This window comes from Stegodyphus dumicola, chromosome 1 (assembly GCF_044657685.1).
Source record: "Stegodyphus dumicola isolate Sdum_Otavi_A_Nest chromosome 1, ASM4465768v1".
NCBI lineage: Eukaryota > Metazoa > Arthropoda > Arachnida > Araneae > Eresidae > Stegodyphus > Stegodyphus dumicola.
Window position 1 is genome coordinate 155,130,871 of NC_140768.1, and position 26,784 is coordinate 155,157,654.

A 26,784-nucleotide genomic window follows, 5' to 3' on the forward strand; every position below is an offset into this window, starting at 1 on the left:
TATTTATTTTAAAAGCAATTAATACCAACTTTTTACAGCTGACTACATAATATAGCTGCTTTCTGAAATAGTAATCAGAAAGTTTGTGTTGCCACAAATATTTTGATAATTTAATCTGATTTGTGACAAAATTTTTCGTCATGTTTCCAACTTCCGCGCTCAGTTTTAAACATTCTGTTGCATAATTTAATTCCATATTTAATATAGAGCTTTTATAACATTTGGAAACTACTGTGAACCTAAAATTCTAAAAATTTCATCTTAAATTTTTATTTTATTTGGAGTTGAATTTATAAAATGTATTTTATTAAAAAAATTTTTAATGTTTTCGTCCATAAAATTTTTCAATATTAAAATATTCATCAGATTGTTGGTTCAGTTAGAAAATAGTGGCCATATAAAGAATTCCATCAAATTTCAAGTGTGTATCATAAGCCATTTTTAAAATATCATGCGCGCAAGGTGGAAACATGGCGAAATATTTTGTCACAAAGAGGATTAAATTACAAAACGATTTGTGGCAACACAAACTTTCTGGTTACTAGTTTCCAAAGCAGCTAGATTATGCAGTCAGCTGTAAAAAGTTGGAAGTAATTGCTTTTAAAATAAATAAAATATCCCAATTCTTGCAACAGTCACATATTCGAAGATCATGAGGGGTTTAAGGTGTATGAGTCCCCTTAAAATTACAATAAAGGTGTGTGTTATACAACGGTAAGCTTTATACGACGGAATATACGGTAATATGAATTCATAATAAATATTTTATTCTCTTTTTCCCATTCTGATTTTAATGCAAATGGACCAAGCTAACTTATAAGACTTTTTTTCGCTAAATTTTAAGAAAAACAAATTTTATTTGGAGCGTAGTATTAAACGGACGCACCTAGCATACAAGGTTTGTCCGGAAAGTAGTAGGACTGCATTTTTTTTTTTTTTTATTATTATTCTCAAGTTTGACATATCGACCTAATAGTTTTCAGAGTATGTCCCTTCTGCATCATGACCCAGCGACTTCCTCTGCCAATCACTGAAGGCTCTCTGGAACGCAGAAACTGGAATGCTCTTCACCTTCCTCGTTACGGCCTCTTGAATGGCTTGGACCGAGCCTTTCATCACCCTTTTCAGTCGGGGGAAGAAGTCTGAAAGAGCGACCTCTGGGCTGTAAGCCTCCTGGGCAAACTGTGTGATGTCATGTTTGGTCAGGAAGTCCATGAGAGCAGAGGCGGTGCGGCTCGACGCATTGTCGCGATGGAGCCTGCATGATTCAGCTATTGCTGGACGGACGCGACGAATCGTTTCCTGAGTCTGAGGCAGTCAGAGTTCAAAAGATTTCGCAGTTTCACTAAGATTTCGTCATTTTATGCCGTTGAAGGGTGTCCTGACAGTTGCTCATCTTAAACTTGCTGCGTTCTCTCCTGAAACAATTTGCCCACTCCAAAACGACCCATCACTGCCATAAGCAATCTTGATCATGTCATGGGTCTCACTCGCAGTTTTACCCAGTTTACCTTCATCGCTAAACGCTGCTCTAACAAACGATTCATTGTGGAGATGACAAGGCACCTTGATAGGGCTTCCCGTTTAATTCGATTACACTCCGTGAAGGCTTGGAGACGACTGGCGACTGGTGCGCTCGCTGGTAGCTAAGATCCACCACAACCCAACTAGCGCAGTAATATCCCCCTTCTTCACCACGTTTTGATGAAAAAAAAAAAAAAAGAAAAGAAAAGAAAAGAAAAAAAAGCAGTACTACTACTCGGACAAAACCTGTGCGTTATATGAAACAAATATTCCAATATATTTTCGACAAACTGAATGATGAAACCTAACAGTCATTCATGTGTGAAATAAACCCTCAATTATGGATTCCATTTAACAAGTTGTATAAACGTTAATTGAATTAAAACCAACAATTTTGAATACGTGTTGGAATGCAGTTTGGCGACAATGTATAAAAAACTGGCGGTAGGCTCTCTCTTTTACTTTAATGAGCCACAGGTTTTTAATGCATAGGATTACTAACGGAAGTGTGAGGATGTTATAGAACAAAGAGAACAAATGAAAGATTTTATACTCCCGTGTATTTTATTTTATTTCTTATGTATTGCATTTATTCATTCAAAATATCCCTATGGAAAGCTGGTCTATGATATGAGTAATAAAATAGCTAATTTAAGATTAATTTAGTTATATTCCTTGTGAATGTTAAATCTATAAATAAATTACTAGTATAAAACTAGTTAAAAAGTTTTGCTTTGCCAAAAAAAAAAAAAAAAAAAAAATCTTTTCATTCTGTTTAAAAAAAGAAAGAGAGAGAGAAAGAAAGGAAAAGAAGAAAAAAAAAAAAAAAATGGCTTGCCGGCAATTTTGAGATTGTGTATTCCGCCCGCATGCAATTAGTGTTTGAGATCGTAGTAACTGCCATCTTTGTAATTGTAACATATCTTATTGTATTCATTTAATATACTATATCCACTGTACGCTTCTGGGGTACTGAGTTGCATTTGTTATATTCGTATAACATAATTTTCTTTTAGTATTATATGGGATTATGCTAGTCTATTATGTCTTAGTAAAGGTTATCATACTCCAACCGAATTGCCTCGTAACCGTGGTAACATGGAAGAACGGAAAAAAGCAGAAGCATGATTCGTCAAGTATTGCCACTACACAAAATTTGAGACTTTAAATTTATCCTCCGCGTGCCCTGGCAAATAACGGTTTCTCATAATATTGCCATTCGGTATAATATAAGATCTTGAAACCATCTTTTAATTTAATAATCAGTTGCGGATTAACTAAGTCGGCTGTTTAAACGCAATAACTGCTTATCTCAGGAATAAGTTTAGATTTTAATAATGTATTTAATTGAAATAAATTTAAATACATTTAATTTAGAATACGTGTAATGGAAAATTTTTATCAATCAGCTTTGATGTGTTCGTAACCTGTAGTACAATATTTTGTTTTTCGAATTTTTATGGAGATATAAATTTTTTATGCGGTTTTTAATTTTTAAAAGAAAATTTTAAGAATAACCTAATGACTTAACATTGGCACCCGAACTAAAAAGGTGGTGGATGATGATTCTTCTCCAGAATTTGGTGACTGGATTTCCCTAAACCCCAGTTACCTTTTAAAAGAGGGAGTATTTAAGATATTTTCTCCCTCCTTTCTATATGACCTCGTGGTGTAACAGTTAGCACACTCGGCGCGTATTCGAGAGGTTCAGCCTCGAGTCCCGGTGAGGGCTTTGCTCATTTTTCCTGTCTTCTGCTTCAAAATAACGACTCTACAAGTTCGATTGGCTCTGTAATAGCTCAACATCAGGTCATCATGGAAGCTGAAATATGTGAAAAAACTGGTTATGTTTGAAATCATGTTCAAATGCAAAAGATAATAAAAAAGAAGTTTTCCTAACACCAAGTAAGGATGCATTTTATAAACAAGTTTTCATTACCTGTAAATTCAAAGATCTTTTTTTATTATTAAGAAATACTAGGTTACCTTCATTTTTAAATTTTTAGTTTTCGTTTTTTCTCTTTTTGATTGCTGTATTCATATTTTTGTAGTATAATGTAAAATATTTCTAATGATGAGAAATCCAATTAATTCAGTATGGTAAGTTTCATTTGGTGCAAAATTTTAATAGAACCAATCGGATTAATTTTCGACTTCAAGGGTAAGCAGGTACTGTACTCTTAATCAGGAGTAAAGAAATCCGCAAGGGGTATAACGGTCGTATTTATACCTTACGGTAGTAAAGTGAATAGGAAAGTAGTGCCATCTGTCGGTAAAAATCCTAAAGAAATTGAAAAAATAAGGTAATAGAATAAAAAAACGTTGGGATGGACTGGATTGGACTTTGTTTAGTTAAATTAGTAATTAACTAAACAAGACTTAAAATAATTAACTAACAAGATGTTTGTAAATGTGTACATTATATAATTATCCCTTCTCCGGAATTCGAGGCAGGTCCTTCGGCACCGCAGTAGGCTACCCTAATCACTATACCATCTTAGCGGCGGAAAAATCTTTGTGAATGAGAAAAGCCCCAAGAAAATGCAGTTCACCAGTTGAAAAAGTTTTTTTGAATATTTTTTGAAAGTAGGAGGGAAAACTTAGGCTGAAACAGGAATGATGAGCAAAAGAAATTTCCGGCTCAATCTGAAATGGGAATAAAATTATCACGGCTGTTTTAGGATAAGGTTCAAGAACGATGCCCCCATTCTCAAGATGGGTGTACTCGTTCAACGTTTACAGACATTTTGAGTTATTCAAAACCTTGTGATGGACAATCTGGAACAACTATCGAAAAAGGCATTCTCCTAATGTTCCAAAAATTTTTTTCCTAATGCTCCTTAAAACTGGGACTTAAAAGCCCCGTTTAAAACAACATAATTTTATCCATATAAAGTAGTGCTAGAAAGGAAAAGGCTAGATAAAAAGGAAACATTTAAGCTTTTACCTCATTTAATTATTTTAATCAGGAACATATTGTCCCTTAGAAAAAAAAAATGGCATTCAATGGGAAAATCATAAAAACAATCCCTTTTTCATTGAAAGAAAAATTGTGAATGTGGCTTTGATTCAATTTGTTTCGGTGAGTATAATTAACAACGCCTCTGGATTTAACAAAACAGACTATTTCGCTTCTTTATTGTGTTTCCTAATATCGTCAGATATCGAAAACTTGGTACCCCTGCGTTTTCGGAGGTGCTATATCGGAGGGTTCAGTGGAGGAATTGGTCTCCCTCTTTTCTTGGGAACAGTAGATGACACCATAATCAGTCCTTGTGCCACTCTTGTTTCATATCGTAGCAATGGCAGTTCCTTTACCAATTCACAATAAACTGTATAAATAATGAAAAGAGGTATTTTCAAAATTAGAAAAAAGGAAGGAGAACGGCGCCACCATTTTTATTATTATTATTATTATTATTATTATTATTATTATTACTATTTTCAATTTCTATCATACAAAGATATAAACCATATCATTTTTCTCAACACCATCCAAGTGGCTTTTGTACTCGATCATTACTGCAGGGTCTGCAACAACGAGTTCCTAGCCATCCTTTTGGGTTCTTTGAATAGTGTATGTCTCGTTTCCATGATAACTTCACACACACACACACAAAAACACAAAAAAAAAAAAAAAAAGAAAAAAAAAAAATACAGAACGCTTGTCTCACGATTGTCTCTCCATATGAAATAAGGAATCCCTTAGTCTGTAACACGGTCTCCTCTTTTCAGAGTTTTATATTCGGTCAGAACTGGCAAACATTTACGATTGCTTCTTTCTGTGCCACATGCACTTATTCCAACAGATTTTAGATGCTCAAAAAGTTCAATTTACGGAAAAAATGGATGGGGAAAAAAAGTAAAAGATGTAAATAAAAATGCATTAATGAAAAATTAAATAAAAAGTGTAATAGTTTAATGTAAAAATTAAGCTTGACATTTGGAAGGAACATACAGGGTGGTTATAATTAAAGTTCCACTTTGAAATGGTCATAAAAGGGAAAATACTGGACCAAATGTTATCAAATTTGGTAAGCGTGTAAAGTAGTTCATGAGAATTTATTTTCCGCTGAAAAAAGTAAAGTTGAAAAAATCACTACCAGGGGAGAAATGGCGCTGTATGCAATATTGTTAAACGAAATAAGATATGAATGCATCGGTTTAAAACGTGTTTAATCGTTTCTGAAACATGTTACAAAGCAGGTTGAATGGGGCGTCCGCCATTTTCCAAAAGCAAGTTAAATGGTATTACCGCATTCTCAACAGCAGCTCTTAGCATATCAGGAGGAATGTTCTGGGCATATCGGTGTATCGCATCTTTCAATTCCTCCAAATTGTTTAGATTATCACCATAAATAATGCTCTTGAGATAGCACCATATGCTCTGGGGTTGAGGTCTGGTGACCGGGGTGACCTAGAATAGGGAGGTATCCCCCTATAGTCCGTTCGTTCGTAAAGTGTTGCCTAAGTAACTGTGTGACACATGTACCAATGTGAGGTGCGGTCCCGTCCTGAACAAAAATCGCGGTGTCTAAAATGCCACGTTGCTGCAGTTCAGGTATCACGAAACGTCTTAACATTCACGCTAAGCGAGTTGCAGTCACAGTGTATGTAACATGTCCAGCTATCGATTGCTCTTCAAAGAAAAATGGGGCAATTATGAAACTAGCTGTCATACCAAACCGAATGGTGACTTTAGGAGAATGCAGCGAAACTGAGTAGATAACATGAGCGATTTGTAAGAAAACGATTTTCGGAATGTGCACACTTTTGCAGGTGATTTGCGATCTTTTAATTTTCTAATGTCTAATTTGTGGTTTTAACGGACGGATTTCTCCGTTATATAGATGGCGCACTTAACTTTTATCGCCTTTAAATAATAGTTTTATTTAGGTCAATGTTTCTTAAGAGTTTACAACATGTTAAACCCGTGTCAGATTTCGACTCTCATTTCATTTAACAATATTGCATACAGTGCCATTTTGCTCCTAATGGTGACTTTTTGAAATTTTTTGTCTCCGGAAAATAAATTCCCATGACTTCCTACTATTACCAAGTGTGGTAACATTTGGTCCAGTAGCTTCCCTTTTATGACCATTTCAGAGTGGTACTTTAATTATAGCCACTCTGTATATACCAAATAAAAACAAATCAGTAAAGCCGATATACGAAATATACAATACTTATAAATGCAAGGCCTCAGAATCCCACGGGGAATTAGCAGTCCCTCAAGAAAGATGTTCAAAGAAAAAATAAAGGTTTGACTTCCAAAACTTAATCACACCATTAGTGACATATATTAAACATGCGTAAAAATTTCGAAAGATTTATGTCTATAGCTAATCAGATGCGCAAGGCTTAAAACTTGAGCAACAGTACTTTCTCCGAAATGGCCGTTTCAAACAATGTGTTAGCAGCTAAATATCTTTGTAAATCTTTACCGTACAAAACGAGCTCCTGCTGCCATCTATTTTGGTAAATAAAAACTTGAGATTTTAAAACTCCAACACGATCTTACTGAAAATTTACTTCCCATGGAGCGATTTTATGGATGGCACTAAATCTCATAGGGAAATAGAAGCTTTTAAAGTGAGTATTAACAAATTTAGCGATTTAAAAACATTGCATGCAGTTATACGTCTTTAGTATTTATAATAACTAGGCGGGACCGTAAAAAACAATACTAGCTAGACTCATTTAAATCCTTATATATTTTCCCCTTTTTATGATAGCTATTTTAGGCAGCTCCCCGCGCAAGCAGCTAGTTAATTAAGTGCTAGCTCCAAAATCCTCTGAAGAAAACGTTAGGGGAACATTTATAAATGAGTCTTCTATCAAAAGAATCCTATCTACTTTGCCGAATCAAAAGGCCGCGTAGCAGCAAAGATAATTATTCCACTCATCCATCGCCAATGATGGCTCTAATGAAGATGCCTCCAGCATCTTTGGGAATATATTAGCGAAATAATCGGCTTCGTCGGGTAGCGCTGAGCACTGGGGGGCGTGCGCGAAGCAAGGGGCAGGTGTCGAGGGCTCCTGTCCCAGCGGGCGGTCCTGTGGAACCCCCACAGTGCAACTCATAATGGCGGCGAGTGGGGCCATATGAGCCGAGGGGCTGTCTTTTGTGCCGCACGTGCTACCACTTAACTTCCCCTCCGTTCCCATCTCCATCCCTTTATCCACCCCTCCCCCTTTATGAACTTTCGGCGTCGGCGAGTGGTGAAAAGAAAAGAGATGACCACTTTGAGCCATCAGAAGGCGGCGAAGTGACAGATGGTCGCGTGCCAAAGAACATCACCTACACAAGGAAGACGTCCACAAGAAGATTCTCGCTATAGAACGGTGTCGAATTTTTCTTGCCATTCTGTTGGGTTAAAACTCAATGGAGTTTGAATCCGTGCGTTTGTTTCGAGGCCATTTTGCTTATCCCCGATCCTAAATATTCCTGGGTAGTTCAGATACCACATTACTTTTAAAATTACTCTTATTAAATCCCAGAACTAGAAATCCACGTTTTCAGTTTTAACACGAGGACGTGGGAGTCCAGTTTTGTTCGATTTAATTTAGAGGCCAGTTGCACCTGTTAATTTTACAGTGACATTCACATATACAACTGACCAAATATCATTTCACGAGAAAATTACTTTTTTTTTTCAATGATATTCTCGGGTATTGTAGAAACAGTAGATTATTTTAAGCAGGAGGTGTGAAAAATGTGCAAAGCCCCTGCCGCGACTTGTACCTGGACCTCTCGAATACCCTCCGAGTTTGCTACAGTTACATTAAGAAGGTATATTGGAAAGAGGGAGGAAATACCTCATGGTATAACTGATTAAAGATATCTATAAAAATTATTATTTTACGCAAAAATAATTTTGTTCCACGGACATCTACGTGCATATACGAAAATATCTACAAAATATATCGTTTCGCAAGAAATTGATTATTTTCCAGAGATATCTAGGTGTATAAATGGCCAAAATATAGCGTTTCTCAAGATTTTTCCCCCCAGTGATGTCCACTTGTATAACTGACCAAAAATACCGTTTCAAGAGAAATACTTTTTTTTCCAGAGGTATCTACGTGTATAACTGATGAATAAAGTTTACAAAAAGTGTTATTACACGTGTACGTGTTCGTAATGGATTGAATGCACATAGAACACCCCCCCCCACAAGAAAACACTTTGCAATTCTGGAATTGTCCCTAAAAAATACTCGTATCACTTCTCAGTATCACAGAGCACAATTAGTAGTTACTACTTCAAACTACTAAGAACTTTAAAACAAAACGTAATGCAAGCCGGGTTTTAAGAGCGAAGCTCGCGCGGAGATTTCTCAATACTACTAACTCAACTCTGATCTAAAAACTAAGAACTGATGTTCCTATCGATCTTATATAGTTCTCCAAATACCGAGGAGGAATTTCCAGTACCTTCCATTTTTCGGAAGTGTTGAGTGTTGGAAGACATATGTAATTACAGTTACATAAAGGGTTGGATACAGTTACAGTTACATAAAGGGTCGGATACAGTTACAGTTACATATAGGGATCAGACTAATAACAGTTATATAATGACTGGACTAAAAGTCTCCAAATGATTGCCAAATCTGGCGACTTTTGGAGACTTCTCATCAAACTGGATAAAAAAAATTAATCGCCAAATCATCACCAGCTTGACGCTATCTCGCCAAAGCCATTTATCTCAATGTTAAATAAATCTGTCCCTGTAATCTTAGTTTTCTGGTACAGCTTCGCAATCTGTAGGCATTTCATGCTAGATTAAACAAGAGGTACTAATATTTACATAAAATGTCACTGAAATTACTTACATATATACAATATTCGTAATAGTACTTTCACTGGCAAATATTTTTTTTTTTTTTCAAGTGATATCTATATGCATAATTTTCAAAAATTATCGTTTCACTGGGAAATAAATTCTTTCAATGCTATTCGCGTGTATAACTGACTCACAATGTCAACAAAAAATATTGTTTCACGAGAAAAATTCATTAATAAGCATTTTACATATATTGACAATCAATCAAATGTTTTGTGCGTTGAATAATCAATCAAATACTAAGAAATATAAAATACTGAGAGAATACTGAGAAATACTGAGAAATATAAATAATCAAATCTGTTTTGGGCTTAAAGTAATTAATTTACCAATTGTTTTTGCACATATAATTAATCAATGAAATGTTTATACGTATCAATAACCAGTCAACTTGTCTGATATTAACCAAATATCATTAATAAACAGTTAAATATTTTGAGCATATTAATCAATTCTGTTTTGTACATATCAATAATCTATTAAATATTTTGCACATCACATATCAATAATCAGTAAATTGTTTTGCACGAACCAATAATCACTCAACTATTTTGCATACATCATTAACCAATTAAATATATATATATATATATATATATATATATATATGTGTGTGTGTGGGAGTCATCAACGTCCAATGCTGAATTAGAATACCAGGATTATGACGTCATCAGTATAGCATCACCCAGCGCAGTAAGAATCATCCCAGACAGCGCTGAGACCTGGTCGAGAGTGGAGGGCAGACGTGAGCAGACGGCTCACACGTCTTCAAGAGTTTATGAACTTTAATTGCGCTTTCGATGTTATGCCTTTACATCATTATGTTAATCCTGCATACCGTTAACTTCATCTTTATTTACTTCTCTTTATATACTTTTATTTCTTTCTATTAAATAAACCATTTAAATATTACTTCGTGCTCTCATGCTGTGAATCAAGTCAAATTCTACATATATATATATATATATATATATATGAGTAATCAGTCAGATGCCTTGTACATATGAATAACCTATCGTGTTCTTATTTATCAATAATTAATCAGATAATTTTGCACATATCAAATGTTTTGGAAGCCTTAATAAAGAGGCAAATAATTTAAATATATTAATAAACAATCCTTTTTCAACATATCAGCAATTTGTTAAATATTTTGTACATACCAATAAGAAAAACAAATGATTTGTAGGCATTTATAATCAGTCAAATGTTTTGTACATATTAATATAATAAAAAAACAAATGTTTAGTGCGCATTAATAGTCAAATATTTTGAACATATCAATAAAAAACTGATATTTTGTAACCATTAATATAATCAGTCAAATATTTTTACATATCAATAAAAACAATTGTTTTCTGCGCATTAATAATCACTCAAATATTTCGTATATATTAATAAAGAAATAAATGTTCTAAACGCATTAACAATCAGTTAAATATTTTGAACATATGAATTCTGTTTTATATGAATCAACAGTGAATTTTAATTTTGCATTTATCAATACAATCAGTTAAATGTTTTGTACGCGTTAATAAATATTTAAAATCGTTACTCCTTTGTATGTATCGACAGTCAATTACTACTTTACACATATCAATAACTAGTGAACTATTTTGTATTTATCAATAATCAGTTAAATATTTGGAACATATTAATAAAAAAAAGCAAACGTTTTGCACATGTTAACGACCAGACTATTGTTTTCAACATATCAATAAAAAAATAAACGTTTTGTACTCATTAATAACCAGTCAAATATTCTGAACATATCAATAATCAATCCTGCTTTGTATATAATAACAGTGAGTTAAGTTTTGTATTTTGGATTTATCAATGTAATTGGTCAGATGTTTTGTACGCGTTAATAAGCACAGTCAGATATTTTAAGCGTATCAATAATCATTACTCCTTTTTACGTATCAGCAGTTAATTATTATTTTGCACATATCAATAATTGGTGAAATATTTTATATTTATCAATATCAGTCAAATAATTTGTATTTATCAATAAAAATTTGTATTTATCAATATTATGTATATATCAACAATCAGTTACGTTTATATGTATCAAAAACCAATCAGATACTCGCTTTTATCAATGTAAAATATCTAATTGCAAACAATCAGTTATATCATTATCAAATATGATATTCTTTGGTGACATTTTTAGTCAGGTATGTGTTTGTATCAGATACTTTGCATTGATAAATGCGATGTATCTGATTGGTTGCTGATACATATAAATATAATTGATTGTTTGCATATATGTATGAATAAACAATCAGTTATATTTATCTGAGCAATCAAATAAGCAATCAATTATATTTATGTGACCAATCAAAAGTTTTGCGCATATCGGTAACAAATTTAGGTTAATTAGAGTAGTTGATCATTAGATTATTAAAGTAAAAGTTGATCATTATTATTAGAAGAGTTGAGTAAATTTAGTGAAATGTTTAGTTCTTAGATAAATTTTTGTTTCAGTTTAAAACAGCCTGAACTTCCATATATAGCCATGAACGAACGCATGAATATTCTCTACGTGGTATCCAAAATGGAAGTTTTTTCGGTTATTCACATTCTTAACGGGACGTTGGAATTCACTTTTCAATATCCTCGCTCCAGAACATTCTGTAATAACCTTCCATTCGCATTCGAGGATATCTTAATCTCAGCAGAAGTTACATGGAGCTAATAGCGGAGAGATTGGCAAGAACAATGTGGGTAAGAAAAAAAACCGATTTCTCGTTGCTACCAATTTCCTTTTCTGTTCTTGGTAGCTAAGAGGAAATTGTTCTTGCCACACTACTCGTTCATGCGTCATAGGGGGAAATCGGTGAATTTCCGCTTCTCCGGAAATAGCTGACGAAAAAAGAGGCACTCATGCATTTTACTTTGAGATGTTCCAAAACATAAAAATTGGGCAGATGAGACCCGCTCCCACTTCAGGAAATTCTGTATCACGCTAATCATTTCAGAATTATATGTAGACGAACCATAGTTGCTGTTCTCCAGAAGTTGGCTTTTTAAGAAAGAAAGTTCGTAAGATGGAATTTCAGTGCTTCCTGATGTCGATGCAAGGAGTGGGATCAGAATTAAACTCGCCAAATGAATGGGGCTTCAGATTTGAAAATATTTAACAATACATGTAAATCTTATGTACATATACGTATTCATTGTGAAGTTTAAAATCCATTATTATTTATTTCAATCTGTTAATTATGTTAACAAAAAAATCTGATGTGGACATCACATAACTTCCATGTACAGCTAAGAACTAAACATTTCACTAAATTTACTCAACTCTTCTAATAATAATGATCAACTAATCGGCCGCACCAAATATATATATATATATATATATTTGGTGCGGCCGATTATAACTAAAAAGGGAGGTGCACGACTTCATATTATAGCAGTCAACATGTTATAGCAATGACCAAATTTCAACGTTCTGACACTACTCGTTTCTGAGTGATGCGAGATACATACATACATGCGTACGTACAGATATCAAGAAAAAAAAATGTCCTCTAAATCCATTTTACAATCCGTTCTGGGAAATGTTTTCTTTATTCTGTCCTTACGTACATATGTCACATAAAAACATCGTTAACTTACATTCGATAGCAGTAAAAATGGATAAGTTCGTTGAAATATTATACCCGACATTTTTTGCGATTACAATACTTCCTTTACTTCGTACAAGAAAGTAAAAAGCAACAAATAAAATAGAAAAAAGCAGAGTGCACTCGTTAGTACACAAAGAAAGAATACATATCATTGGGTATTTATGCGTATATGTATGCAATAAAAATTTCGGAGAATAAAAGTGTCAGGTATCGATCATCGTACTGATGCTAGAAACCTTTTCTGCTTAAATATAGATTTCATTTAAGATCCTTCAAACCCACATTCTTTATTTTTATGAAGGAAAATCAAAATTATTAAGATCAGTAACATAATCTTGAAGCCCAAGATGTGGGAATAGTCAAGAATTAAGCTCTGCTTCCGATGCCTTTGATTTTGAAAGTATACTCTCCTTTCCACCGATTGGGAGACCCTCGGATTCCATTCCCCCAGTGCCCTCTGGCCAAAACTGAAATGCAGAATTTATAGTTCAACTGCATCAAACAGAACCTTCGCTGGAATTCTGCCAAAAGACTTATCGTCCAAAAGGGGTGTTAATTATATGCCTCGAGGTGATTAGGTCACATGAGACTTCGCTTTTTTCCGGCAAGAGAGAATTTACTATCGAAGGAGGAAACGTCTCGTGACATTGGAGAATCCCGTCGTCAGTCGTTTTGGGCGCCTTTATTTCACATCCGCGGAAATAAACGCGAAGATTCTTTTTCATGTACAACGCTGGAAACCAAAAATGTGGATTTTTTAATAACACGAATTTTACATGAACAGTGCGTATTCATTGCACTGTTGGCTATATTTTTCAGAGGGAAAAATAAATTCAACAGGTATCTATCCTATTTGAGTGGGATCTCCCATGACTGCAGTTGGTTTAAGGTGGCATTTGTCAACATTATGATCTTTTATGCGAGAATTACTTTCGTTCTTTTTTTTTTTTTCTAAAATAAATTTTGTTCTTGCTCACTTCAACCACATAAAATAATGCATATAAATTTTAGCCCAAATAATCAAAAAGAATATAATAATTATTTATTGCAACATAATTATATAACTATAATTATCCTTTAATATCGCATATCATAACCGATTAATAAATATTATAACCAAGTAATTAAATAATTAAATTAAATTATTAATCATTAAATAATTTTTATAACTTATTACGAAAACTATTTTAAACTTATTATGAAATTTCTTTTTTTTTTTTTTTTTTTTTTTTTTTTTCAAGGTATAGAAATGTATAGAATATTTAAGCTGGTAAATGGTATAGAATATTTAAGCTCAAAGATAAAAAAGACATGTAATAGGTAATTATTACTTGTAATGTTGTTATCTCAAAGAGGCGTTAGTCCAGAAGGGCTATTAATTTCGAAACGACATTTTGTGTTGAATCACTAAAAGCGCTGAATCGCTTTTCAAATTGTTGCCACCAAATATTATCGCCCTTTATTATATTTAAAAAATTAAATAATCAAGAATCTGCTTGTATATATGTATGCATGTTTCTCGCATTCTGAAAAACAACGGTACCTATAGCCATGTAATTCTGAATAAGAGAGTCCTAATACCTGAATATGAGCATCTGGGAGCTCGAATTTGCAATTTGTTATACTGTCTGTTTCCTTTTTTGTAAAACTTTAACGAATTTTTGATTAACAAACTCGAAGATTTAGAAGCGAGCAGTGGCATCTCTGTACGGTATAAAGCATTTTTATCACAACGCTTGAAACTGTCTATCGGAAATTCTAAAGATATGCCTTTTTTAAATATTTTAGCCCAAAATGACACTAGCCCAAAGGCTCTCAAAACGTATAAGTGAATGTAAATGAGAAAAAGAGAAGAAGAGAACGCCACTTTGAGCGTAATATAAAATCTGAAACTTCCAGATTTTATATTTTGTTTCTTTTTTATAATAATTATTTACTTTTACAAAATTATTATAATCAATTATAATAATTATTATATTAGAACTTATTATAATGACAATGATACCGTAAAATATAACAACTAAATAATTATAATAACAATTATTATAGAATAATAATTATTTATTACGCTTTATCCTAAAATTATGTATATATATTGGGTCAGTCCAAAAATTCATGCGCCTTTTTTTGGTAAATTTTTAAATTACATAAAAAACACAATTTAACATTTTAATCAATTATATATTTTCCTCTATTATCTACAATGTCTCGCCATCTTACAGGCAGCTTTTTTATGCCATTGCTGTAGAAAGACTCTGGTTTTGATGCAAAAAACTTGAAAGTTCACGGTGTACATCCTGTTTAGAATTTAATTTTTTTCCCAGTAAAAAATTTTGTAAGGCACGAAATAAGTGAAAATTACTTGGGGTAATATCTGGGGAGTAAGCAGGATGCATGATGTGGCAAAAGCTCCCAATTAAAGTCACTCGTTTTTTACAGCGTTGTTCGAGCCGTATGCGGTCTAGCGTTATCACGATGAAACAACACTTTCTTGATATTTACCCATCGTGGGCGTTTTTTGATCCATTCCGAATTTAGACGGCAAAGTTGTTTGTTCACCATAAATTTTTGAATTACTCATTTGATTTGGTTCTAGCAGTTCAAAACGTCCTGAACGGGGTTCATCATCTCTAACTTTAAATATTTTAAACCGTTTCTGGGCAGTCCTTACACTAATAGTGTGTTCAGCATGTACACTATTAATTTTTATTGCTGCGAAACTCGCAGATTCACCAAACGAAAATAAAAAATGTAGCACAGCCCGTTTGTACTGACTATTTATATTCATCTTTTATGGGTACTAAAATGCATTCGATATTTACGAAAGTTGGTGATAAACTGACTAATATGTTAGTCAAACAATGACAAGTTTCAATAGGTTCAAAATTATATTGTTTTAGTAAATGCGTCATAGTGAATTCCAAGTACACTCTTAATGCGCACGAACTTATGGATTGATCCGATAGCAAAATTAAGCTTTCAAAACACTCACATTTTTTACAGTATATACATAAATGCACAAAATTAAACACAAATTGGACAGTTAAATGCGAATAATGACCAACTTATTATCTTAAATTATTAGTGGGAAGGGCGTTAGCCCAGAGGGGCTAATCATTTCGTTTTGGCATTTTTCGTTGGTTCGCTATAAATGTCAGTTCACTTTTGAAATTGTTGCCAACAAATATTACAGCCTAGTATTATATTTAAAGAAATTAAATAATGAATAATGTGCATAAATGTAGGTACGTTTCTCGTATTGTAATAAAACATTGGTACCTAGAACCATCCCATTTTGAATAGCATACGTTTCCACTCGAATATGGGCGTCTGGAAGCCCAAATTTGAAATTTGTTTTATTAACCTATTTCATATTTTGTAAAACTTTAACAAATTTTTTATTAACAAGCTCAACGATTTCAAAGCGAGCAAAGGCAACGCTGTACGAAGGGGAAAAAAATTATCTCTAGCGCGCGAGATTGTGTATCGTAAATTTTAAAGATATGGTCTTTTTAGATATTTTGTGATATTGCTGTTGAATTGAATTTTATGGTTGAAATGCGAAGACCGTGATATTTAACAAATAAAAGTAACTCACAAACGTATAAAAAACACCCTTTTAGGTAATATAAAATCTCACAGCTTTCAGATTTTATTTTTTTTATTTTCTATTCATAAAATTAAGTTTTCAAAATGATGAACTGTAGCAGCAAAGAATTAATTGTGGGATTTGACTTGGGATACTCAGCTATTGTGCTGGCAGATGATGTAGCTCTTTCCTGTAGTCCAGTGGGGTTTTCTACCGCACACTAGAACTAACGAAAAACAAATTATAAATTCCACATTTGGGTTTTCAGATGCCCATAATCTAGTGGAAGACTACGTTATTCAAGATTTGATGTCTTTAGGTATCGCCGTTGTTTCACAGCTACGAGACACAGCTTGCACATAAGTTAAAATCGTTTAACACGAAACTGAAGGAACTGAAATATTTTTTTCGAGTTAAAAGAATTTCCTGTTAAAGGATATTTTAAAAAAAAAAAAAAAGAGTTAAAGAAAAAAAAATTAAGTTTATTAGAGTGCATGTTATTTACATAGATAATGTATATATGCATGTATTTAATAAAAATCAATGAAACAAAAACATCCATAAGAATTTAATACAAAATATTTAAGTTTTTTTAAAAACAAAACATTTATTGAGTTTTTGGAAAGTAATCTGATATTTTTCTTTGCATTGTTTTTTTTATATCAAATTGTTCGATGTCGTCCATTTTATTATTCATTTCACGATTAAGGTAATTGCGCATACTTTTCACGATGTCCCTCATTTCTGATGACGTGAGAACAGGAGCTGCATTTATTCATTTCATTTTCATCGTCGGAATCTGCCTCAATGATATTTTTTTAGTTTTGAACAAACTCCAAAATATCTTTGTCAGCCATAATTGGGGCTGTACACAAATTATCATCATCTACTGCAACGAATTCTTCCCATGATACAGTAGAACAGTCCAATGATACAGAAACTTTCTCAAACATTTCATTAAAGGTAGTTTCAATATCCTTCTTGTCAATTTCTTTTGGCACGAACGAAACTCACCAATTTTTACACACACTGAGATGGACTCGTCACCGAATTCCAAAGCCAACTGTGAGAGACGATCATACCCCTCTTAAATTTTTTCACACCCTTCTTAAATCTCTCATTAGTATTTCGTGTAAACCGATATTTCGTCTTAAGCGTTTTCGCATTAAACGTATTTCACTGTATATATTTATGCAGATTCTTCATTATTAATTTCTTTAAATATAATGCAGGTCTCTAATATTTGGTGGCAACAGTTTGAATTCTAAATACTACTGGAATAAAGTATAAGTAATGGCGTCAAAAATATTGCAGTTATTGGGATCTTTGGATCCGATGTATCTACAGAGCGCCATCCCGCACGTTTTGATTTTCTCGTTTCAGATGAAGCGTGGGATATATACATTGCTCAAAAAAAAAAAAAAAAAAAAAAAAAAAAAAAAAAAAAAACATTAACTCTAATTCTCAAGGAATGGCTGAAAAGGCAAAGAATGCGAGTCATATGCCGTTCGTCGATTCTTTGCCAGTGTGAGTAGTATATGAATATAACCGTTTCGAAGAAAGTAGGAAGCGGATGAAGGAAAGTGGCTTGAAATTTCTTTTAGCTCTGTTAAAGATTTGGCTTCTTTATAGTGGGTTATTTAACAGAAAAGCGAAAGACTTGAATGCTTTCCTGCTGGTTGAAGTTTGAACAAAGTTTGGGCAGCCCAACCGATATAGTGGTTAGCATCGCTAACTGCCGTGCCGGAAGGGCAAGGGCTTGAATCCCGGAGAAGGCATGGATGTTTGTAAATGTATAGTGTCGGTGCGGCATGGCGGCACTCTAAACATACGCAGATCCGAAAGTCCCCTCGTGTGGTTTGGTGGAAGGGGAGAGGGGTGGGAGACCTTCTGACCCGTCTTCCCGGGATGCTCTCCATCAAAATTGGGAGCAGAACTGAGTTAAATCGCACTGTCACCTGAATGGTGCTCTAGGCTGTTGCAAATGACTGGCGTAATCTTGCACTCCTTGTCACCAGGAATTTCGAGGGGTTGGGCAGATTACATCAGATAAGTGAGCATAAGCAACAACAACAACACTTTTAGGTTTGTGGAACTCTGAATCTTTCCAATTCGTGTTTTTTTTTTTTTTTTTTTTTTTTTTTTTTTTTTTTTTTTTTTTTACAGCATTTACAATGCGCGAATAAAGTCTGTTATAATAAAGGACCTAAATATATACATATATTTTTTTTTAATTTACATCATAGGATTAAGGGGTTCAAGTAAATATTACCCCACATCCAAAAAAAAAAAAATTAATTTGTCTCTCGTATGTTTTATGTTGCAAAAATGCAAATTTATCTTAATTTTTAAATCTTAAATTGGAATCTGAAACTAAATGGCGACAAAACATTCTTCCTGCTCTCTTTTATTTGGATGTGAATGTGTGTGTGAACAATGTGCACAGAAAACAATAAAACTGAAATACAATATTTCTTAGTGTATTCACTGCGTCATTTTTTTTTTTCAGATCTAAAGAGGCATTAAAATACCGGTAATTAGTACCAGTTAATAAATAAAATAACTACATATTTTTAATAAATCCTCTCAATAGGTTGATGGTAGAGAAAAAACAGGTGGGACACCTTCGGACCCGTCCCCCAGGATGTTCTCCATCAAAATTGGCGGCAGAACTAAGCGAAGTTGTACTTTCACCTGTATGGTGCTCAAGGCTGTTGCGAACGAGAGACACATTTTTGCACTCCTCGCCGCGATGAATTTCGGCGGCTTGTTCTGATTTTACATTCAGACAAGCAATATAAGTCACAGCACAACAATAACACAACAGGCAAAGAATTATATTAAAAACAGAAATTAATAGTGACCTAGTTTGGATACTATAACCAAGCTATATTATTATTGTAAAGATTAACAGTTCCGAAAGATTTGGGTTATGATACATTATATGTGTTTCGTCGGTTTTGGCAAATCATCGTGCAAAGGTTGTTTGCCTAAAGAGAAGGATGCCTTCGTGCGGAGTTCATTAAGAAAACTTAATACGTATTCATGCTACGAAAGGCTGCACTTTTATGAATTATGATCTTTTGTAATTAGTAATTAGTAATAACTCATTTTTTACGTACAATATTGCTATTAAGTGAAAATAAATAAATACGTAGATAATGGAAATATATGCAAGGAGTTTAACAGTTCTTTTAATTTAATAGAAATTTTGCCGACATTTGATTGCCTGTACCATTTGAAAACTCAACTGTTCAATAATTTTCAAAATAATACCTGATCATCTCAAAGTGTTTCTACAGGCAAATGATTCACAGTTTTAATACTTGTAGAAATTATATCTATTAGCGCTCCATGCGAAATAACACTTGATTGTTGATTTGTTGTTAATATTACTATTAACGGTATTGAGGATAATTTGGTGTTTCATAGTGTTTGAATGACTGTGTTAGAGTTCAGGATTGCGATGTTCATGACCTAGAAGCATGGAACCCAAGCAACAAGAACTAATACCCCGAGCATTGTGGGAAAGCTGCAAGCAGCCATTTCGAAAACCAAGCAACAAGCAGTCAGGGGTAGTGTTATGGAAAAACAAGCAAACTTCTTCAAAAAATACTTCGAAATGGTCAGCAAATGTGTTAAAAAAATGCTGAATAACAATCTTTTCTAACGAAAGAGTAATAATAATTTAGTATTTTTTTTATTTCTATAAAATTAAAATGTTCTTTCCTATTAAAAGCACCCCATTGGCGAATATAGTCACATTTAGTTTCCGGCGGAGAATGTTTAGCGATTGTCTTTAGAACAACATCGAACATATTATTTTGCAGCATGTCTTTTCCTCCGCGGAAACTCTGCTAATTAGGACTCGAGATGATGGCAAGCTGTTCCAGGGTGCTTTTCATTTCACCATTTAGCACTTCCCCCATATGCGTTCTATATTTTGCAGGTGTGTGCCAGTTTCAGGGTCGACGAAATTGTATTTGTGATTTACTTTACAATGGATATACCCAGATTTTGTAAGCTTTGTTTTATATCTCTTCCAACAGTCTGAAAAAATGGTCGTTCCTTCTTTAATGTTCTTTTTAATTTCGTACATTAGTGTAGTGGCTCTACGATCGGGGACCATTATAAGAAATATTTCCCTCGTTTCTCGACAAATGCCCCCCCCCACCAAAAAATAAATAAATAAATAAATAAAATAAATAAAATAATCCACTGTGGAGGCAACATTTTCCCAGCATTATTTTTGAACATGCTTCCATCGATCTTCACAATGCATCCGACGCCGCCGGTTTTCTCCTTTTCTGCTGCCGACATTTCAAAAATCCAGATCTCCCGGAAATGACTGTTCCAATCCACTACTGTTCCGTTTGCCATTCCTAGTTGCTTTTTGAAGAACTTGATCAATGTTAGTTCTTCGCACCAGCAATATGTGAACATAAGGTTGTTGTGAATGTTATTCGACTTCCTTCAGACGAGTTTCCTACCCGCATTTTAATACATTTTCGGCATCTACGGATGTTATACTTGTAAAAAATGCGATCTTCGTTGATGTACAGCTTCATTGATGATGAAGCTCGCATTCTTGGTTTTTTCGGTAGTATGCCGTAATTCTGGAAACAGTGTCTCATTTCGAGGAAAGCTCCAGAAATCCGTATAAAGCAAAAGTAAGGAACAAACTTTCCTTGACTTAAATTCCAAACGAATAGTTATCTGTTCAATAAATAAGTACCTAATCGAACCACGTGCAAACACGGAAATGTTCAGAATAGCATAGGTTGCCATAAACCGTTAGCTACTTGGCGATGAACTCTTTGAAAACAGAAGCCTTCGCCAACCTCCGTGCTTGAAATACCGAAGCGCTTGAAAGGTCTTTCGAAATTCATAGCTTCCATCCCTCCCCATCCATTAACGCACAAAGAAGTGTGAAGATTTAGAAGTCAAACAACAAAAATCAGCGTTATATTTTCAAATTTTCACAGGACTAGTTTCGATGGTTTTACCAAACCATCATTATCAGTTAAATGGTTTTACCGAACCATCGAAACTAGCCCTGTGAAAATTCGCAAATATAATGCTGGTTTTTGTTGTTTGACCTCTAAATTAATACTTGTTCGACGTGTTATTTTATGATAATTTTAGGTGTGAACATTTCAAATGACAACCTTTGTACTTCCTAACAAATAAAGATAAGAAATCATAAATAAATCTGTCTAGGAGGACAAGCTGTCTTCAATAAACTTATTCACTGCATTTGGGGAAACTGCACCTGCTGCTGCATACCTTAGGGGGGGGGGGAGGGAAGAAAACAGCAACGCAATTTCGGCCGTTTTTCAGGAGGTTGTGGTTGTTTGAATGTAAGGTTGTCGCGGGTGTTTTGGTCTTGAAAAGGTTAATCGTCGCAGTGTGGTTAACACTAAAGAACCATAAAGAAAAAGCCTTCTTTGCTCCGGTGATTGTAGCTTTTTATGTAATAATCATAATTTAAAGGTAATTCAATATCTGTAATTTTATCAATTCACGCTATGTAATTTGCATGTTATTTCTCATTACGTTAACTGTTTTAGAATTACGCCCAGAAACATGATGTTATGCTCCAAATAAAAATAATTCCTTCTCTTAATTGAGAAGCTTAGAACAATAATCCAATAAGCTACAGCTTCCCTCGAAGAAATATTCTTTGTTATATGAAATCATACTTACGTATGCCAACCAATTTTTAACTCTCTACGGAATTTGTAAGTGGAAGAAAAGCAAGCCAGAAGAAAAGAATATTTCTGTTGCAGCTTTGGCCGCAAAAGCAATTCAAAATATCTGTGGAATTTTGTGCTGGAGAAAATTCCATCGAGACGAAGTCTCGTAGCCAAAACACCTTTTCCTCGTGCCCAAATCTCGTCACAGTGATCGACTTTCCAGAAAGATCACCCGGAATGTAGTTACAAAGGCGCTTATTTGCAATGCCGACCAGAATGTCAGAGATCGCCTCGCTGGGGGCGGTAGCTAAACGTAACCCCGCCTACTTTGCTTTAATACCCCGCCTTTCCTCTGTCGTAAGCAGTTTATATTAAGCCGAGTGGAAAGCGGGAGGTGGTTGGATGACGGGAGCCAAAACAAATAGTGACGACGCTCATCGCTCATGCAAGCATAATTAGGGAAATTATTCGAGACTCCCGAGATAAGCTATTTATTCATACAGCTAATTTTCGTTTTACTAAGCTTAGATAAAGTGTTTGTTTCCTTTTTTATTTTATTTGAATTCAGTAGTAGCGGGAAAAGCGTTCTAAAATGAACGTGAATGCATTAGAATGTAGTTTACCCAGGAGAAAAGAATAATTTTATTTTTCCCGCAAAACGCAAAGTTTACCTGTGAAGCATAGAAATTAGGAATGTGTAGAATAATCAGTTCGGTGATGTTTACATTAGCTAAGTGAAAATATATATATAAATACGCAGAAGTTTTAGATACAACGATGCAAAATGTATTAAAAATTGGCCTAGGATTTAATATGTGCAGTTGAATCGTTCTAAATTACAACTGAATTGAGATTTATTCAGTTATGGCAATCATTATTGTTCGAGTGTTTTTCAGTTATTTTAAGGATTTTTTTTTTTTTTTTTTTTTTTTTTTTTAGTCCAAAGGTTCTTTGTTCCCGAAGGACTTTTGTTTTCGTTTTGCGAGTTTGCGTTTAAAACTTTAAAAGGCTGTATCACTTTTCAAATCGTTGCCATCAAATACTATCGACTTGTATTATATTTGAAGAAACCAAATAACGAAGAATCTGCATAAATGTATGTATGTATCTCGCATTGTGATAAAACAACGGCACATAGAGCCATCCAGTTTTGAATGATGTAATCCTGCAGCGAACATGGACATGTGAAAGCCCAAATTTGGAATTTGTTTTATTATCGATTTCATATTTTGTAAAGCTTTAACGAATTTTTGTTAACAAACTCAACGACATGTGAGGGAACAATGGCAATACTCTACGGGAAAAAAACCTTTTTATCTCCAGGAGCGGAACTGTGTATCAGAAATTCTAAAGATAGGCTCATTTTTAAATTATTTTGCGACATTGCTGTTGAATTGAATTTTATGATTTAAGTGCAAAGAACATATTTAATAAATAAAGATAACACAAAAGACGTTAACCCCTCCTTTGATAAAACAAAGGTACCTAGAGCCAGCAAATCTTGAATAACGTACGTCTCCAGCCGAATATGGGCATCTGGAAGCCCAAATTTGGAAACTGGAAATTATTTTATTATCTATTCCATATTTTGTGAGGTATTTATGAGTTTTTGCTTAAGAAAGTCAATGATTTCAAAGTGAACAATGGCAACACTGTACGGGGTGGTGAACACTCTTGCGCGCCAGATTGTGTATCGGAAATTCTAATGATATGCTCTTTTAAATATTTTGTGATATTGCTGTTGAATTGAATTTTATGGTTTAAGTGTGAAGAACAAGATATTTAATAAAAAAAAGGGTAACACACAAAACGTTAAAAAAAAAAAAAAAAACTTTAACCATTTGGGCGTAATATAGAATCTGAAAGCTTTCAAGTTTTTTTAATATTTATTTTGATTGCTTCAGTTTAATTTAATTCAATCCAGCAACTATAGCGCAAGACAGGTTTATTTTTATTTATTATTATCTTTTTTAAAGATTTTTGAATGGGCATTTCATTCTCAAATTCGAAATATGCCATTTATTCCGAACCAAAGTTTCGCAGTTTTCTTTTCCTAGTCTTTAATCTGATTAAAATTAAATGAAAAATTTTAAGACAGTCTTTTGTTGCAAATTTTTAATTTCCTGATTTTGTCTGTTATTGCGATATTCAGATTCAGTTTTTCAAAAATTACAATAAAAATTCAATAATTTTAAAAATTTGAAATTAACCGTAATTCGAGCATTCTTTCCTTTTTTAACTAATTTTATCGTCCAAAAATCGAGAGGGGAAAATTATGTGAATATTCTGAATGACGCGGTTGCAGAAAGAACGTAAGAAACGAAAAGTAATCATGGATAAACTACAGGTAATTATCAGGATATTGTTTCTTTAAAAGAAACCTACATTCCAAAAAGAATATTAATATCACAATATCTACTACTAAAATGTGGTCATTTCTACTTTCTGGTAACTTGAATCTTATACATTCTTGTCTCTGCTACTCATTAAACCTCAAATCATCCATACATAATTAGAGAAAGTGAAATATGCAGCTGATTTGGGAAAATCTTGGTTGCTTTGTCACTATGGGTTAGTTTTTGCATTAGGCTGGGATAAAGTTCAATAGTTAGAATTAAAAGGTTCGGCGTGGACTTCACTATTGTCTGCGAGGGTTTATTTTTGCTAATAAGACCAAAACGAGGGTGGATTCCATTTTAAAATATAGGAAGCTCGTTCTCAGAGTGCATTGAGTACGTGGAAAATTACGTGAATATTTTAAAATTTTCAGAAAATTTTAAAGCTGCTAAAAAATTAAGCTTAAATGCTAAAAGGTTAGAGGGGATGGAGGGAATATAGTATATAAGTACATTCTGCACAAAAAGAAAAAAAATTGGACAGTTCTATACGTCCTATAACTATAACTTAAATCTCATTCGTTCTTGATGTTGTCTCTGCTACTTCCCAAGACTCAAATCATCCATAAAGAAAGAATGAGAAGAACATGCAGCTGATTCAGCTGAACCGCAAACTGAATGTCAGTTCGTGTTTGCTTCTTGGTGATGGATCGATTCTTGAATTAGGCTGGCATAAGGTTCAACAGTTACAAGGAAAAGCTCCGGCGTGACCTTCGCACGTAGTTTGCTAGAGTTTGTCTTTGTTGATAAGACGAAAAAAATAATTCTACAAAGGGGGGATCCATTTTAAATTGAGAGGTGCGCATTCACTGAATTCATTGAGGAATGGGGGGGAACTCAACAACTGCTTTTAAAATTTTCAGAATACGGCGCCAAAAAGCTAATACGCGACAAAATACGGTAAACATAAATGAAATCTGGTCTGTTTTTCACATCTGTGTCGTGTTTCCCAGATCTTTTCAAAATTTGCATGAAAATTGCATTTTTGCATGAAAAATAACTGAATTTTTCAAAACTATTTTGATAAAAATTCAAACTTTTGTTTTATTTAGTCTGATTGAAAGCGAACGAGATTCCTTCGAAATTTAGATATAATTTTTCAAAATAAAATTAAAACATTTTTCATGCGATGAGGGATTTTTAATAAGATTTTGATAACAGATATCAGCGGAATGTCAGATACCATCCATATTTTGGCACAATAAAACCAAGTTTTAAACACAATTTTACTTTAAAATCAGTTGTCATTCTGAAGAGGAATTTTGTTAAATTTTTAAACTTGGATTTTACCAGATTTTACAAAATTCTGCAACATATTTTCAGAACTTGGAATTAGCTTTTCTTAAAGCGTTATCACATTATGCTGTTATCACATCTATAGACGCGCGCGCTTACACGGGACAATTCCGAGAAACGAAATTCTAGTAGCACGGCTTTAAGCGGCAGCTTCCGAGAAATGTTTCGTCTAGCTAGGAGGAACGTGTCCCGGCTACGAGCAACATTTTAAAACTTTTCCCAAAATGTTCCGGCTGGAGACGTGTTCCTCGAACGTTCAACCAATCAGACGAAAGGTCAGCTTCTGAAGGATCACGGGTAACTTTCAATATGGCGATGGCTCTCACTGTGAAGTGATGGACGGTGGAAATAGAGGCCGATTTAATTATTGCTGTTTTGTTGTAATACAACTGCCTGAGTCATTTTTTAAATGTGTATATATTCATTAAATACATAATCGTGGAAATTTCAGAGTTGACATTATTTTACGACGTTCTTGCATTTCGGATTTGTTTACAAATTGTTCGTAGCCAAAAGTTCGCCAAATTTGTCGTATTCCGTGCTGATCATGTATTATAACACTGTTATATAATAGAATTTTATTTCTTAAATTTAAGTTGAATAATTTTTTAAAATCCGTTTGTATATGCGCGGCTTTTCTCCTAATTACTTATCTATTAAATTGTTAACTGCATAATCAGTGACAGATTTTAAACAGCATAAAAGATGCATAAAAAAGAAAAGCATAGCTTATATAATAATGAGAATACTCATTAAATTTGTCTATTATTTTCATGTTATTAATGAAATACTTTTTGAATTA

General features: G+C 33.7%; 1 protein-coding gene across 2 annotated transcripts in view; it reads left to right on the forward strand.

The window, feature by feature from the left end:
- The window catches only part of LOC146999346 (uncharacterized), a 133,533-nt gene that overhangs the window by 67,251 nt on the left and 39,498 nt on the right, over positions 1 to 26,784 (forward strand). The window lies entirely within an intron of this gene.